This window comes from Oxyura jamaicensis, chromosome 5 (assembly GCF_011077185.1).
Source record: "Oxyura jamaicensis isolate SHBP4307 breed ruddy duck chromosome 5, BPBGC_Ojam_1.0, whole genome shotgun sequence".
In the NCBI taxonomy this organism is placed as follows: Eukaryota; Metazoa; Chordata; class Aves; order Anseriformes; family Anatidae; genus Oxyura; species Oxyura jamaicensis.
The window spans coordinates 58,094,456-58,112,833 of record NC_048897.1 but is presented as its reverse complement, the minus strand read 5'-3'; the positions used below and the strand labels follow the sequence as shown (position 1 = coordinate 58,112,833).

The 18,378-nt window shown below is 39.7% G+C and overlaps 1 protein-coding gene across 1 annotated transcript in view; it reads right to left on the bottom strand.

The window, feature by feature from the left end:
* The window catches only part of CCDC34 (coiled-coil domain containing 34), a 99,859-nt gene that overhangs the window by 33,521 nt on the left and 47,960 nt on the right, over positions 1-18,378 (bottom strand). The window contains exon 10 of the mRNA XM_035328343.1: positions 13,231-13,330. The gene's annotated coding sequence lies outside the window, so the exon portion shown is untranslated. The remainder of the gene's footprint in view (positions 1-13,230; positions 13,331-18,378) is intronic.

Sequence of the window (18,378 nt, the reverse complement as noted above, 5' to 3'; positions counted from 1 at the left end):
GAGCCTGCCATCTTTTCAGTGCTCAATTCAATGATTTTCCACTTACGCCAGGGAGGAGACTGGAGGCAGATGAGGCCACTGGAGGCCACTCAGAAATTATTCCTGGCTCTTCCCCAAACTCCGTGTGATCTTGTCTAAGCTACTTTATTCTTCCATACCTCAACCCTCTGTGTAGCTGTAAAATGCACCCTAAGTCTCTCTTGGCAAAACAAAAGTACAGCACTTAGGTAGGATTAATCAGCTGCACAAATTCAAAATACAGAGTGATTAGCTAGGGTTAGACCTGTTATTTTTCGTAACAGGTCTTGGAGGTTGCAATGGATCACCAGCTGAGCATGAATCAACCATGTAATCTGTTCTGAAAAAAACAAACACCTCACTGGGACACAAACTGGAGCAGCGCATACAAATCATGCAGGAATCCTTCATCTGCCAGTGTACCCCAACTGAAGATCTGTCTTCTCGCTTTGGATACATTTTAGGGAAGAAGACTTTTAAGCAAGACGAGAGAGGGAGACCAGAGCCCCAGAACAAGTGACCTGTAAGAGCCTGAATTAATTGCTGTCATCTAGCCACAAAGAAAAAGCGAGCTGAGAAAAGGAGGACTAAAATAACAGAGCTCCAGGTTGTTGCAAGACAGAGCAAATAATATCCTTCCTAGCATCTTTGGTGGCTATGAAAAGAAATAAAGAGCTTTGACTGCAGTGAGAGAAATTTATGTTAAATGTGATGGAAAAAATTCTATGACAGGGAGGGTGGTAAAGCACCAGAATAAACTGCCCTGGGAAGCTGTGGAGTGTCCATCTCTGGAGGCCTTTAAGAATGACTTGTACAAACATCTTTTAGCAATAACACAGGGATAGTTAATCTAGCCTTGGGGCAGCATGATAAACTCTGATCTTTCAAAATCCATTCAGCCTGTTATTCTGTGATAATATCTGTGCAGATGTCCTGTGTTTGTACAGTACCTAGCCCTTTTCTTTCCTCCTGAAAGACAAACAGTAATTACTAATTAGCTTTATAATCATATTTCAAACCATAGTTTTATGCAACTTACACAAACTATAGCTTCACTTTAAACAAAAAAAAAAGTGTTCTCCCATTTCCCTACTGAGCTACACTCTCTGTTAAGAATAATTGTTTGTTTTTCAATGCCATATCTGCAAAATCAATTCACACGGCTTTAACTGACAGTAGGAAGAAAGATCGCTACTGCATTGCATATAGTCTTTTTCATTTTCACATGCTCTACTGTGCTGGAAAAAGGAAGAATAAAAAACAAATATAAAACTTCCTAAAATATCTATTCTGCTTCTTAAAAACTAAAAATAGCAAGATTCACAACGTCATCTTTGAATATCTTTTTGCCTTACCTCAGTTAATACGAAAATGACAAGACTAACTCTGAATTAATGTAACCAATTAATCTGGGTGTTGATTCATGTGAGATTTATCATTTAAAAATGAAAAGAAAACCACCCCATTCTTAATATGTGTATTTCAACTACTATTTAGACTCTTATATGCAGGTGAAGCTGTCATCATAATTGATCACTTCACCAGTCACTGCCAAACGTTATCATCTCTGTTCAAGTCTGTTAATGCCGTATTTGCTCTCTTTCCAGCCTTATTTCATGTGCATGTAGAGGCAAACCCCCTAACTGGAATAAAAGTGATGCAATAAAACAGAAGAGTACTCATGTCGCTAACGGGAAAATTCAACGGCCATGTTATTTTCCTCTCAGAGATATTGCTGGTTGTTTCTATTTAGTTCAGTGCTTTGTTATTAAATTGACACCAAAACCCCACTAGGCAATGATAAATTTCAGCAATGTTTCATTTGTTGTAGTTTCAGATACACCCTTATGCCTGGCAGCAAAGGATGTGGTTCAATTCAGTTCTCATTTTTTAGGATTCTGTACTGCATCTGGATGTCTACCCAGTGAAGTAAAAACAACCAGAGCCCAACTCTGCTTCAGTGTAAATCTGACTTTGGGGAATTAAATCCCATCAGATTTCAAAATAGACACACCACACAGACTTTTGAAGTAATGCAATTTGACACAATGATCCACCATCAGCTTATAAAGGGGCCTGGATGAAGAACAATATGCCAATAGTGTGCCAGTTATACACTGGTTTCCCAGATGTTATGCTGGTCTACATGTATTTTGCTATACTCCTACATTATGTAGGAAATGTTACAAGTGGTGGTGGGTTTTTGCGACTGTTGCGATATTAGATATCTTAAGGCTTTGCTCTTAAATGCATGATTATTTCAGCTTTCATTACATAAAAGTAACATTTTTCCTACCCTAAAGGATGCAAAGGAATCCCTATAAAGCAGCCTCTGATGTCATATTAAGTGAAGTAGTATCTTGAGAAATTATAAAGAAAAGACATGTCCATTAAGCCAATAAAGATCTAGTGACAGGTAGTGTTAAGACTAAAGTACTTTAAGCTTTTTATATGCTAAAATTCAGAAGGTAAATCACAAATAACAATATTAGTTAATACTAAGGAAAAAACGAGGAAAGGACAAGTTAGATAGTACTTAGGCAGGTTAAATGCGTTCAACTCATGCTAAAATATACAAACACCTGAGGAAGACTGGTAAGATCCCAGAGCCCCTGGCAATTGCTTATCTCTGGAAATCTCTGGAGGACCGACAACATATCAAAAAGCTGCAGAAGGGAGAAAATGGTGATTATTCTTACAAAGGAGCAAAACCAGAGCAGCTGGGAATCTGCAGGCCTGACAACATACTTCATTTATCAAAAACATTGGCACATATAATTAAATAAGCTATTTGTAAGCACGGAAAATAGGTCCAGTAGTGGCAGTCAGCGTGAACCCCTGTTAAGACCTAATAATATCGAACTACTCTTATTTCCCCCTATGATATGGTATCAGGCTTTGTGGGTATGCAAAGGAGAATATATCCCGTAACTTCACTCTCAGAAAGCTTTTGATAAATTCTTACAATCACACTGACCAAGTACTAGATTAAAATGTAAGAGGTCAGGTGTGAAACTGGTAAAAGATTACTTACTTATCAATGGTTATTGCAAATAGAAGCTAAGATACCGCCAGGGATGCTATGAGTATTTTACTATGGCTATATGATCAGGAATAGGCAGTCAGTAGTCAGGAGAGCGGGAGAATGAGGTTATTAATTGGTGAATGACAGGAAGATAAAGGGGACAAGCAATATGTTGGTGGACAGACTTGATTCCACCCAAATAAGATAACTGGTCTGTAAAGAAGAGGATGCTGTTCTGTAAGGACAAGTGCAAGTTGCTACAAGTACACAGGAGCAATCAGCCTAGCAAACACCAGCCAGGAAGCTATCGGTTGGATGGCAGGTTTGCATAAGGTCAGCCACAGTCAGCAGGTCATCCTCTGAAAAAGGCAAATGGCAGATTGGATAGTCAGCCTGTAGTCTGTTGGGCACAGGCTGGAAGTGTCATTTTCAGCCTACATGGATGGAGCACAATGCCAAATTTTGGTGTGTTGCATTTCAAGAAAGGAGTTATTGTAACTGGATGAAAACCGTGGCATGACATGGACTGCCTAGCCTGTAGGTAAGAAAACAGAAGGCAGGCAGAATAGTAAATAAAAATATATTGCAGAGAGGAAAGGCAATCTAGTCTCGACGTATGTGATAAATAAAATTAATGCAGATTAAATTTCATCATAGAATATTCAAGAATTAAGAAAATAAGGAAAAAAAGTCATGGTTGGGATGGTAGAAGTCAAGAATGCCTGGCCTGGATAGAGTTCATCACTGTAGATGAATAAGAATGATTAGGAAAACATCTGTGAGGACTCATAAATATGAGTTGTCTGGCCTTGTATCGGGGTAGAAATTACACAAACTGTTGAGATCTTATTTAGCCCTGCTTCTGTGGCATTTAAAATGTTTAAATGATAAAAAGAGAAGAGCAAGAACTCTACACTTCTATATATCTCAAGCTAGTGGTGAAACAATTCACTTTTCTACTCAGTAACGTTATATAGTGTACGTTCAGGCACTAGGAAGAAACAAAAGGGAAGAAATAAATACCATTAAGATATTTTTTCTGTGGGGAAGGGACACTGCTTCTGTTACAGTGGTAAAGCAGCATAAAAAGCCTAAAGGATAGAAAACCTCCACATCGGTCTCCCGAATTCCTGGCTACTAGCCTAACAACTTGACTACCCTTCGAACATGCCCTACTTTGATTCTTTACCAAAACTATCTTCTACAGAGCCAGGCCTGGCTGGCCGTGACTCCATCCCTGTGTTTTGGTAGGTGGCTGTAAGTTGAAGTGGGGCTTCCTAAGGGGGGACCCTACATCACTTCTGTGAGAGATAAGCTAAACCTGTTATCTCTTTGGAAGCAAGGGGGAGGTATTGGCAATCTCCTTCAGTCACCTTTTAGGGCAAACACAGCTGGAAAAGGTGTTTTGAAGGCTTCTTTCCTTCCAGATATGAATTATTCACCGAGGGGCATTACTGAATTCCTGAGGCTTTCACACCTCAGAACAGTGCCCGGGACAGGAAGCAGGCCTCCACCCAAATCCCAGGCAGCAGAAGCAATGATTTCTAATTTGTTTAGAGAACTAGTGTGCAAGCAGTGAAGAGAAAAAAAAAAAAAGAAAAAAAAGAAAAAAGAAAAAAAAAATCAAAAACAAGGGGGGAAAGCAGTCCTCAAAGCCAGGAGACACAGTGAGAGAGCAAGACAGATGGAAATGGCTACCCGAGAGAGGTAAGGCAGCAAGGTAGCAAGAAGTGGAAAGTCAATAGGAAGACAAACATTGTGTTTTTACTAAAGCTGTTAATTCACTCTTCACATCTCCCACTCAAGTCATCAATCACAACACAAACTAAATAGAGCTGAGAGCACAGCTGCCTGCCTGCCACTGTAAATGAACCTTCTGTGCATGGAGCACTGCTCCGGCAAGCTGGCGTCACAAGAGGAAAAAACCTCAGCTACAAAAATAAACAAATCAGGTACCACAACCCTCCTCCCTACATTTTTTTTCCTAAAGAATATGTGCTACTAAGTTTTAACCCTTTATTGCTTGTTAACTTAGCTCACCAATTTTCCTTTACTTAAAACGTGCAGCCGATGTCATCCTGAAGTACTGAAACAGTTACTGGGTTTTACTGACCAGTACAAAGCTTTGCTCAGCACCAAATTCTTCCTCCATATCAGACAGGGCTGGTGGAAGAGGCAAAGGAGGAACAATGATGCAGAAAGAGGCAAGCTCCCACCATCAGACCTGCCTAACAAATATCCATGGACCTAAGATGCTTGCAGAATCGGAAAACCCGTGGTTTTGTCTTTGCTTCACTCTTCTTGTGGCATGCTGCAGTTGTGGCTTCCAGCCTTTTACTATAAGCCTTGCTTCAGTGATAAAAGTGACCAGTGAATCTTCTGTGTTGCATGGGGCACTGGGAGGCATGGAAAAATGTGTGATGGAGCCTTTGAAACTGGACATGCATTTTGGCACTGCCTATAATCATGGTATTTTGGAGCTGGTGTTGAACTGATCCCCTCCAGCCTTGCACTTCTACTGTTTAAACTCATGAGAAATCACCTTCTCATTTCTAAAACAGAGAACATTTTCCTTTGTTCTGACAATATTTTTATTTTAAGAAATAAAGGAAAAAGGTGACCTGTTCTTTATCAAAATCCAGAATGATAAACTTATTACTAACTTATTATTAACTTAAGACTAAAAAGTCTTCCCACTTTTGACCTCTAATAATCACTGACATTTGCATTTTTCTGAATCATGCTCTATCTGTGAGCCAAATGACAGCACAGTTAAGAAGCTACAATATAACTAAAGAAAAGATGGTAATGAAAGCTAAGAGGACTTGATACATGAATAGCTGTTGCCCAGCTGTGCAATCGATCCATTACTTGCCCTTAGCACAGCACCTGACAGGTGCTGCAGGACTAGGTTTTGCCTCGGACCTGCAGGGTCCTGCAGCCCCAAGCACCATGCAGGACTTGTGACAGCAGGAAAAGCCTCTCCTCCCCAGCCCACCCCCAGGACAGGCTACCACAAGAGGATTGAAGATCGGGTGGGCACAGCTGTCAGTCTCCCTCTCTGACCAGGTCTGGAATCGCACTGTCGGTCACTGCTGGCATAAGCCAGTAATCAATGACTGCTCTGGCCAGCCGAGGAAGAAAAAGCCTGAGTTTTAGAGTCACTGAGTCACAGGGCTCCCCTGGGATGGTTCATTTTACTAATGGGATCTTGCCCATCTACCACTTCTATGGACATTTCTGGAGAATACATTGCTACTATCTAGTTATTGTAAAATCATGTATCTGCTAAGCAGAGAAGATATGTAGGCTTCTCTAATTAATCACTTAAAAGAAAAACAAGTCCATAAATTCCTAGAGGGGAAAAAAAAAAAAAAAAAAGAATCTGAATGCATTTAGTATCTTTTGATTAATTGCTATATATCAGAATAATAAAATCAGCTGCTTTGGGCAAGCATTTTGATAGCAGAAACATCGCTTATAGAAGAATCCTGGAACAGAAAACTTGACAGCAGCAGGTACTAAACAGAAAGCCACCTTAGGCAGACGTTATGGATAGTTGCAGGAAGAGTCAACAAGAGTCAACACTTGCTGTTGCTTTGCTCTGCATATTTGACAGAACATCTGTGTATTGCAGCATCTTTGCTCATTTTTTAGGCACATAGCAAATTAAGGGAATTGTGTATGTCTACAATAACTAAAATTCCTGTTCACAAGTCAGGAGTGTTCAGGGTACATGAAAGAGGAATAAATATAGAGATGCATGAAATGTCTTGCAAAGAGCAAACTCTGTTCTGTAAGGAATACTCACCAGCTTCTATGATGCATGTATGTTACATTTTCTCCAAGTCTGTCTTCTGCTGTGTCAGATTATATGTATGTTCAGTGGTTCATGGATTCTGATGATAAGGTACCGGGATCTACCACGAATCTGTATTTTATGCCCGTGTGAGAACACATGTACTAAGAGATGTTGCCACATAGAGCACACCAGCTTGGCACTTTGGTTTCTGAACAAGATGTGCTGGTGCACTGACTTTAGCACATCATGTGAGAGAAAACAGGAAAAACAGACTGCCTCCCCAAACAAAAGCTTGGTTTTGTTCCTGGCTTAATGCCTGAGCAGCACTGCGCTCCAACACTGGCTGTTTTATCTACTCATATGCAGGGAGGCGTCTCTCCCTGTATGTGTATATACAAAGAAGGCCTCCGGTTGAACTGTAGACTGCAAGAGCTGCTAGAAGTAAAGGCAGCATGAATTAACACACCTTTGACCACGTAAGAAAAGGGCTTCCTTTTTCTCTCTTAAAATCTGTGAATACATTGTAGAAGCAGTATTGTTCCTAAGATAGGAACACATGCCAGTAACAGTACAGAAATATGTAAATACAGAGGTCTTCTAAACTAATAGGCTTTCCAAATTTCTGAGCTGCTGCTGCAGCAAGCCAGGTTGCACGCATCATGTCTGGGCAGTCTGAAAGAGAAGTGTTACAGTTGGAGACTGTAACTTCCCACATGTTTAACAAAACAACAAAACAGCAGACAAAACATGGTGATGATGATAGTTAGGTCATGAAACTTGAGGAGATGCTCTCTCTAAAGCTTTGTGAGCAGATAGCAACCTATATTGCCACATAAGAGGCTACTAAACACAAGCAAGCATAGACTTCGAAGCAGAAATTACTGTTCAGAACGTGATTACCTTTGCTTTATGCCTTAAAATCATATTCAAACTATATATGTTTTTTTGTTTTTGTTTTTTTTTTTTTTTTTTTAATAAGAAAGGGTGGATCATATCTAGTTTCCATTTTGTAAACTGTGCACTTTCTGTACCATTTATTTTTAGTTTAAAATTATATAACTTCAAGGTAGATATTTGGGACTGCTTATACAACAGCATGCATTAAGTTTGAAAAAAAAAAAAAGCTGGATCAAATTTAATTAATTGCAAACCTCTTGTGAGAACAGACTAAATCAATGCATAAATACCTATTCTAAACTTGAACAAGATTTCAGTGAAAAGATAAGGAAATTGCGACGTATGATTTAAACAAGAAACAAAATCACAGAGGAAGAATAAAATAAGGCTTTTGTTGGCTATGAATATGGCTCAGACTGTACTAGCAATACTATTTTACGACACAAGTGAAGTTAATCACATATTCCCAAATGTGAATGCCATCATTAGCAGTATGGTGGATACCACTGCAGATCTATTTAGTGCCATGCCAATGTAAATTCTGAATAAACACGTAGGTTAGCAAAACAATACAGATAACCTTCCCAGACAGTGTTGTGTTCCTTCTTTAACCCAGGAAATGCTACAGAACAAGTAAGCTGAAACATTTCTCAATTTATGTGAGACCACACAGCTACTTATTTTAGAGGATGCTGTGCAAGCTATTATCTTAGAGACTCACCTAAGAGCTTTCAGAGTTCCAACACTATTGAAAGAAAAATGGAAGAGAGAGAAGACTGGTGAGAACAAAATAGCAGAATTTCTGGGAGGCAGATATTGTTAAAAGGATAAAATACTGACTGCATTGAAGTCAGTGTTAATAAAAGAGATGGTACAGCATCTAATCACATCAGTAATTAGGAGGTTACATCTCATACCTCTGTGAATCCTGGAATGGGTTGTTAACAAAGAACGTATTGGATCCAAATTAACTTAAAAACTCCACTAACTTTCCTGAGGCTAACCTCAGGCCTTTCTGTTCCTGTTATGTCACACAGCTTGCTTTGGCTAATCTCAGTTCTGTGGGATTAATCAGAAATAGGCATTTCCTGCCATGTTTTTGTTTGTTTTGCTTTCCTGCAGGTGATTAGAGTATCTTTGTAACTGCTTGCATTATGGATTAAAACCCATCTGCAGGTGGGCTGAAGTAATCACTTTCTGCTGAATGTTTATTAAAGTAGTAATTGCTTTCATTTCCCCATATACACAGTGCACACACTATCTACTGTATAAAATCTGGTTAAAATAAGAAAGAAATAAAACCATAAACCTTTATAGCCACAGAAGGCCTCACTTAGTCTTGAGCTCAACTCTACATGGCAACTGTAGATGGACAACTTGTTATTGCAGTGGCTCATATCACTGAATAATCATAGAATCATAGAATATCCCGAGTTGGAAGGGACCCATAAGGATCATCAAGTCCAACTCTTGACACCGCACAGGTCTACCCAAAAGTTTAGACCATGTGACTAAGTGCACAGTCCAATCTCTTCTTAAATTCAGACAGGCTTGGTGCAGTGACAACTTCCCTGGGGAGCCTGTTCCAGTGTGCAACCACCCTCTCGGTGAAGAACCTCCTCCTGACGTCGAGCCTAAACTTCCCCTGCCTCAGCTTAACCCTGTTCCTGCGGGTCCTATCACTGGTGTTGATGGAGAAGAGGTCTCCTGCCTCTCCACTCTCCCTCGCGAGGAAGCTCTAGACCGCAATGAGGTCCCCCCTCAGCCTCCTCTTTTCCAGGCTGAACAGGCCCAGTGACCTCAGCTGTTCCTCAGAAGTCTTCCCCTCCAGGCCCTTCACCATCTTCGTCGCCCTCCTCTGAATGCTCTCCAACAGTTTAATGTCATTTTTGTGCTGTGGTGCCCAGAACAGCACACAGTACTTGAGGTGAGGCCGCAATAACTGTAAGTCCTTTCAATATCTTTTCCCAGTACTTTACTTCAGTGTCATTTGGGATGCCCAGAGAGCTGCATGTGCACAAATGTTGGATTCATCTGATTAAATATTGTCCTTAGGCAGGAACCTGTGTCAAGCCGCAAACTTGACATGCTTGGGAAAAATACCCTTTGGAAAAAAAGAACTTCAGGAGTGAAAGTCTCCCTTCTGTATGTTGATGCAAAACTTTCTGACTGATGAAACCTGTCCAGAGCTCCGTAGCGCCTGCACTCCATCTCCCTCTGTCCAAGTGATCCTGCATCTCAAATAGCCACTTTTACTGCAGCCTGCTGCCCTCCATCTCAGAGATGTTACCTGGCTTACAGAGGAATGCCAAATTCTTTGAGTGCCGTATAGATCTATACTCCCACAAAGTCCTATGCTGATTTGAGCAAGTACATCACGTTGTGCAGTTTGTGCCACCAGAAGTTAGATGCATTACAACAGCCAGGTACTCAACAGTCTGCTCTGTTCCCCTGGTCTGATTACGCCCCTCAATGCTGAATGATGTTTTTGTATGCTGAGCTCCCTTGTTCAATCAGTGGTGATATAACTGCCAATGCAGTACTAAACTGTACTAGATTTACCTTGAAATAGATTTTAAATCACTGGAGCACTCACGAGTCAACATGAAAGGTAATGTAGAAATATTCTCCCCAGAAAAGAGAGGTAGAACGAAAAAGACAGTTACTGAAAGCCAAGGATTTCTAATCCATCTTTAAACTCAAAAGTGCATTAGACTCATTAGTCTCAAATAGAAATATGCACATTCTTGACTTACACAACAATATCCCCTCCAGAGAATTACTCACACAGTGTGTGTGTGTCTTTGTATGAGTAAATGTAGTAGGTATACAAAGGCAGCTACAAATTAAGGAAGTGATGATAAGCGATGGCTACAGTAGTATGTAAGCTAAATGGCATATTTGGAAACCACTCAAACCAGGCATATTCATTAAATCCAACTTCATTGTCCATTAGAAATACTTAAGTCTCAATCGAGTGATTTTAAGTGGTTTAAAAAACGATAGTTGTCAATGTCTGAAATAACTGGGGTTTTGTACAGTCCTCAACGGTATGGTTACAGTCAGTAAATACCTGCAATTTAGATTACAAAACATCTGGTCCCAACTCAGGGAGTGCTGTCAAAAGGAAGTAAGTGTATTTGTTTCAATAGACAAGCAATTGCCTGCCTTTGTTTCAGATGTTATTGCTTTTTCTGATCAGCTTATTGCTCATTTTGAGAGCTCTTGTATCCAGGTATCACTAAGGAGTTGTCATATGCTTTTTACCATTGACTGGTCTTTCTCTAGAGAAAGATTTAGCCACCAGCTACTGGAGAGGACTGGGGATTATGCTCTGAATCCCACTTGCCATTCCACACAAGCTGGGGAAGAACCCCACACCCAGAAACCCTGCTTGTGATGCAGCCAGCTCCCCAGCCCATCTGGAATTGCCATTCACAACATCCGTGGTTAATGCCGCCTTCCCAAGTGTCTTGAAAATTACTCAAAATTAAATTAAACTGTAAAGCTCAGATACAACATTTTGATTTGATTTGCCAAATTAGTCTTTCTAATGAGGCAATTAAATTCCTTGCTAATGCTAACTCTTGAAGAGCCAAGAACCACTGTTTCCCAAAATAGGCTTAGGAAAAATTGGAACTCATCTTGCTTTTTTGGAAGTGAACATGGCTGGCATGATATTGCCATCATTATTCTAAAAATGCAGTCTGTACATAAGCAGCTAACCAAGACATTTTCTCCCACATGAAATACCAACGTTTGGTTTGGAATCAATTTCACAACATGCTTGTGAATGCAGACCATACAGTGATGCCAATGCATAGCATGAATTCATCTCTGTGTGCTATTAGAAGAGCAGAGTATAATTTTACATAAAATGTGTCTGCATCTGGTACTGTTCATATGCACTTTCTCCCTTTCCCATTCAAAATAAGAATAGCAACACAGAAAAATTTGGGAAGCTTTCAAGAATTGCTTTGAATTACACAAGAAGGAAAGTTTCAGCAAATCTGGAGATTTGCCATGGACATTTGCACACTGATTCCATCACATCTGTATTGGTTTCATAGCAATTTACCAACATGTTACGTGCACCAATTCAGAGCCTGCTCTGTTTTTAGGAGCAGACCCATGGTCCCTTTACAAACCTGGTGAGGACAAAACCTCCCTGGGACAACCTGGAGATGCCCTCTGAGAGGTGTCAAGGGCTCTCTGCTTCTCCAGATTCCTTATACAACAGCAACTGGTTTAGGCCATACACAGCAGAGAAGCGGTGGACCTTTTGCTAAAATCATCCTTTCCTTTCCCAGTGGAGGGCAACACTTGTCTAGTGATTTTGTCAGTACAACTGCAAGGAGCACAAAACTAACTAGAGCGAACTCCTTGAAGAGAGACACCTTTCTAAGAAACATTAATATCAGTTTCCTGGTAGTTTGCAATATAAATTGTCCTCTGTCTGGGGGAGCGTAAGGGGACGTAATTATGAAAAAGACAAAAATAAACAGTCACTCTGCCTAGTATACATCTGTGTGTGCCGACACCTGGAAAGTATTGACTGTGTTTTAGCCACACTATTAATTCTGACTCTCCCTTGCATTTACAAAAGGCTCTTCCTTGCCTCTAAACAACAAGTGTTGCTTCTGACTGTACTTCCTTCAAACTACTAGCTTTTCTCTGAAGTCCAGTTATGTGAAAGCAGCACTCCAGAACTGGACTCCAGAGCAGTCACCAATAAATAAATAAATAAATTTTAAAAGGGAATCTCTGTTGATCTAGTATTAAAACAAATTACATGCATGTCAGTATTTTCCCCAGAATGCTATATTCTTCTATTTGGTACTAACATTCTCATTTCTTCAACTGCTTTTTATTCACGAGGTTATGCAGCTTAAATAATTTGACTAAATTTTCAGCAACTATTTCCTGATGTCATAAATGTTTACCTTAAATGCAAATACTCCTTACTCATTCCTTGGCACACTGATGTAGTGATCCAATGGAGTGTGTTAGACTTCCCTGAGCACTTTTTCACTTAGGGAAATTTTATGGATTGTCCCACCATGACATACTCAAAAATAAAATAAATCAGCTTCTAGTATTTCTTAAAGGAAATAAACTTCGTGTTTTACACTAACAAAAAAATACCACAAAAACAAAATGTGAGGTACCTACTACATAGCCCTATTTTCCTCAGTTGAGCTAGTCCTGATTTACGGGGTACCATGAGGCGAATACCAAAATTAGCCCCAACAATCCTGACGAGCCTTTGAACTTTCTGTTTTCAAAATCAGCTTGAATAGATACTTCCTTAAAAATGTCTGGAAGCACTGCAGCACTTAGTGCTGGCTTGGCGCAAAGCCAGGCAGCAACCTTTCCTTCTATTTAGGTTATATGCCTAAGAGCAATGTTACTTTTCATAACCAACAATTTCACAGGCGCCCATCACTGGAGAGCTGGAGCAAAGTGGCTCTCTAGAAAGAGGACTCACCCAGCCTGCGCGGGGTTTGTGGCAGTCGATTCATCGGAGGCGAGGAGATGAGTTTTGTGAGAGTCCAAGCTTAGCAGAAGCCTTCCATTTATTTAGTTTGCTGTTAGCAGGAAAAAGAAAAAAAAAAAAAAAGGTGAGAGGGAGTAAAAGCCAGGCAATGTTACTTAGTACAACAATAGAAAAAAAAAATCCATAGCATTACAGCATATACAATCTGTATTCGTTCTATTGAACAGGTATGCACGGACAGAATTGAGCTAAAATACAATGGTGTAACCTCACTGACTTCAGGAACCTATGCTTACATGTACTAAGAATGTGACCCAATGTTTATTTGTTTTTCAGACCACAAAAGTAGTACTCCGTGATCTACCGATGTATTTCAGTAAACCTAACCAATGGAGGCTCCTTTTGCTCTAACACACATATTTTCATGTTTCCCATAGATCTGATGCTTTTTCAGGCTTTCACTAAACCAAAAACACATCTGAATTTCCAAACATCTCCTGACTTTGTTGAGTTTGTTCCCATTACTTCATTTTTTCTGTTGCACATATATCAACTAATGTTAAACAATGAAGACAACCAAAGCAAAGTCTTGCTCACAGGTTATTAAATGACCATTTATCTTTTCCTTTCATTTTGAAGATCTCCACATAGCTATGGAGTTGGCTTAAATCTGGACACACAGTTAGAAATACAGATGTTAAAGGTGGAACAGAAAACATGGCCGAAATGGTAACCAAGATGGTGTAGCAAATGAAAGGACATGTTTGCATAATATCATGGCAGCCTCTCTGAAAGGCAAGCCATATAACTTGCCAGAGCAAACAGATGGTTACACAGCATGTGAAAATATACTTCTTTTGCCCAAATTCAGCTGAAGGAACATAAAATAATGAGCTCAGAGTTAAAGAACAGATAATGAATGAAAGGTAAACAGCGAACAGGAAAATGTGATTTGTCATCTTTAATTTATTTCACTTGCTCCAATATTTTTGTTACTTAAATTGATGACAAAAAAAAACTCTTAACTGTAGGCAAGAGACACTTGAATCCACTGAGTGTGCCTGCTTCTGTTGTGGTAAGCTTTTAGCTGCACCTCCCTCCCAACATGTTCTTTGAAGCACTTGAGCAATTCTTATAGTGCTATCTCAGTTTTTTTCTGAAATAAAACCATGGGTTTGAAGAAAGAGCACATGCAAAGACAGTGTGTTGTAATTTTAATGTCAAAATATGTTTTAATAACATTTTATATGGTCAAAACCAAAGTTTTATGGCCACCTATGATATTTGATACCCCATTTTTCATTTCTCTCCATTTGTTTATGTAACAAGGCTGCAAGTTGCTGAACAGGAATAGCTGCATTTCAGTGATGGATGTAGTAAGCCTATAAGCATAGATTGGGGAATTTGGGGTGAGAGGGAAAGGGAGAGGGCATATGTGAAGAACAGAAACAGCAAGTGGGTTTAAAGACCTTAAGTGAGGATGAATTCTTGTCTCCACTGAAGATTACAGGAGTTTAATCAATTCTTTCAGGAGGACTGGTAAGGTAATTTTGGCTAAAGTGCACTTGGATCTTGTCTAATGAATCTCACATGAATGAATTCATATACACATACTATTACTTCACATACTATTAATGAGCAGTATTTTCGTGAAATTTCCTTTGTAGTTGAACGTCATTATCAAATTGCACAGATTATTGAATTATAAGACCTATTCCCATAAAAAAGCAGGTAAATTATGATCTTAATCTCCTGAACACTTCACTGGTTATAGCAGACAAAAGGTAATAGATAGCTGAAGAAAATAATGAGCTTTTGAGATAAAAACGAAATAACTTCTTCCTTCCTTCAATAAAAGTTTAGATGACCATTACAGAAACTAATTGCTGTGATCGAATAGTCAGCTCTTCAAATGATTTCCACAGTATCAATGAAATTACAATAAAATGGTTAGTTCTTTTATACGTATGTCTGTGTGGTTCAAGAATGAAAGATACAGTAATACAGAGGGTCTGAGAATACGGAGCAAGAGTCAGGTTAGTTAGGTATAAAAACAATGAAGCTCCTTTTACCTAAAAAATACCAAAAATCTCTATATTGTTTACAGGGAATAACTCTATACGTGTAATGGTCACAGAAAGTCTGGGCATAATGCTAAGTTTAATCATGCATAGTTGCTGGTCACACAGATGATGTCTTAACACCTTCCCCTTCAACTGCACAACACATACGGACAGTAAACTTCTTTAAATGGCTTCCTTATAATGCTCAATTCAAAAACCTATCCAAACACAGCTATTCAGAAGCTATAAACTTGATCTCTGGGACAAAGAAGATACATTATTCTAGCTTTTCATGTAAAGGAAGAACAATTAAAATATTGAGATTTTTTTCTGAAGAGAAATTTACCAGACAGAATACTTGTACATGTTAAAATCTTTTCTTTGGACTACTTTCCATTGAGCTCTCCCAGCACCTCCTGAAGTCTGCCTGAATCCCATTTCTGTACTCTGTGCCAAATGTCTCCACAGCCTACACTTTACATTAGGATAGGATTTCTGTGATGCAAACTGCATGTTGTGTGACCAAAATCTGACATGAAAGATGTGCTTCTTCCAGTGAACCCAGCCCCTGCAGCAGGAGTGAAATAAGGCACTGTGAAGGTATCATAACTGAGACAAACACAGATTAATAAGAAGCAGATCTAAAAGGAAAGAAATGGCTTAGTCTGACAAACTAGTTTATAGAGCTAGCCTAACAGAAAGTGAGTGCTGCAATCTCTTTCCAGTAGCAAATCCAAAATTTCACCTAAATAATTTTTTAACACCTCCCCTCCAGCCCCATTTCATTTTCCACTAGAAAAGCAAGAGCCTCCAGCTCACTCCAAAGGGCAAAGTTGTTCCCACTTGGAAATTCATCTTGAGGGTTCCTCCAAGCACAGAAAGCGTCTGACATAAAGCTGTCAGCATTTGTCTGAGTCGATGAGCTGAGCTGTCACAGTGTTTAGACAGAAAGCTGAAAAGGAACAAGGCAGGATGTGGTAGTGGTTATTCACTAGGTGGCACTTTGCTCTATGAGGTTCCAGTTTGGCAAGAAGCCCCGATCAGTCAGACCCCAGACAACAGATACATTGTCCAAAGGTTCAAAAATGGAAAAGTGTTATTTTTCTGATGCTCTTCGCTTGCAGAACATAAACATATGGTCGAGTTCAGCTGGACAAAAATAGAGAAGCAAGTAGCCCATCTGCACAGAGCTGCCTGCATGACTGACCCAGTTGCTGCCAATTTGCTGCTGTCAAAGAAAAAGAGGCCCTGTGCCTCCCTTCACCCTAAGGTACAGGCTGGTGCTGGAATCCAGCAAACATCGTAGCAAGGCCTTGTGCTGAATGTTTTGACCAAATTCAGAACAGCTCAACTTCACTCTACTTAACCAAAATTATCTTCAGTGTTTAATTTGGATGAAGTACTCTTTGCTGCGTGCTTCATGCACACCTCTTCTGTCAGCTGCTATTTCTGCGAGAGCAGATACTTTCCAGGAACGGAGAAATAGATTTCTGAATGCACTTTAAGATGGAGAAAGAGAAAATCCAACTGAGTTCACAGTTCATCTGACACCGTTGTTAGAAACTCAAAGAATACATGGTATGAAACCATGGCCTCCTGAAAACAGTTTATCAGGAATTAGACAACACAATTGTTACCTTGCTTTAAAGGAAATTTCTCCAAAGGGTTAATTGTGGACCCAGAGAAAGACTAACAAAACAAAACAAACATGTGGAAGGCATCAAGCTTAAATTTTCAACATGAGCAATACTAATAGACCTTTTCTGTAGCCAGGCACAACCCCTGTAATTCTACAAATTAGACTGAGCCCCTGGGAACTATGTGCCTGCAGCTGCTACACAGATGTGCAGATAGAAAATGAAGCAGAATCTTCCAAATAAGTCTGAATGGTTCTGAAGCTAATAAAATTACCACTTGATCCAGTGTTAACTGATAACTTTCCTTATAAAAAAGCCATATATTTCATCTTACAGCAAAATACATTCAGAGCTGAAAAGTATCCTCCCCTGGATGGGTGAAAAATTTACTTTTCTCACTTTGAAGTGATTCCCATCTTGTAAATATTAATTTACTGTCAAACCTCTCTTTGGGCAGTAAGGGAAGTTGTTCTCGGTGCCTGTTTGGGAGTAAGAGCTCTTCCACAGGATGCTGGTTAGCATTTGTGAAGAACAACAAATACACATATTCCCCTGAAAATATTTATCCAAAACTCAAACACAAACCTAGCTGCTTCTTGTGAAAGATGACAAAATAGCCCCAGAAAAACTATATTGCTGGCAGACTGTCAAGATCATCTAAGAACCAAATGGCACACACTGACTTCCTGCTTTGCTTTCCTGATTCTTATCTGGTTTTCTTAGTTACTGACCTCCCCATTAATGCATAATGAAGCTTGGATTCTGCAGCACATGCAGAATCAGAGCTTCTCCAAGTGCTTGGGAAAGCTAATTGTCCAAACTCAACTGCACTGCAACAAACACTGAGAGTCAACCCCCACTTCAGGGATGGTTAAATGACTAAATTAACTTTCAAAAATCCGGCCTTGAGCACTTGCTTTTGGCACTTTTGACAACCACAGCTCTAAGATCTAAAGAATTTGACTGTGGCAAGTTTGCTTGGCATGGAGCCCACATGGATCCAACAAAACGCTCTAACAAAATGACTTCACAGTGTTATATGAACTTGACCAATTGAAAACTCAAATGTTCATGTCACAAATGTTCAGGTGCTGATCTGACGGTCAACAATCTTTAAAGAAACCCCAATTAACAGGAATAGAGACAGCACATCCAACACTTCAGAATGCCACTTCTTTATGTGGGCATTCCCATTCATAGGTAGGTTCAAAAGGGCCAAAGTGGACAGAATTACCCTGCACTCAGGAAGAAAGAATCAAAAATGAACCAAGTGATGATGAATAAAGAGTGACACAAGAAAGGACAAGAAACAGATGAAGGGGAAAAAAAGGGCTGAGAATGGAGGACAACAGATGATAGTGGAGCATGGATGTCACTGATGTGATGAGTTCACAGGCAGGTGGGGGTGGGGTGCAGAGATTTTTTACTCATTGGAAACC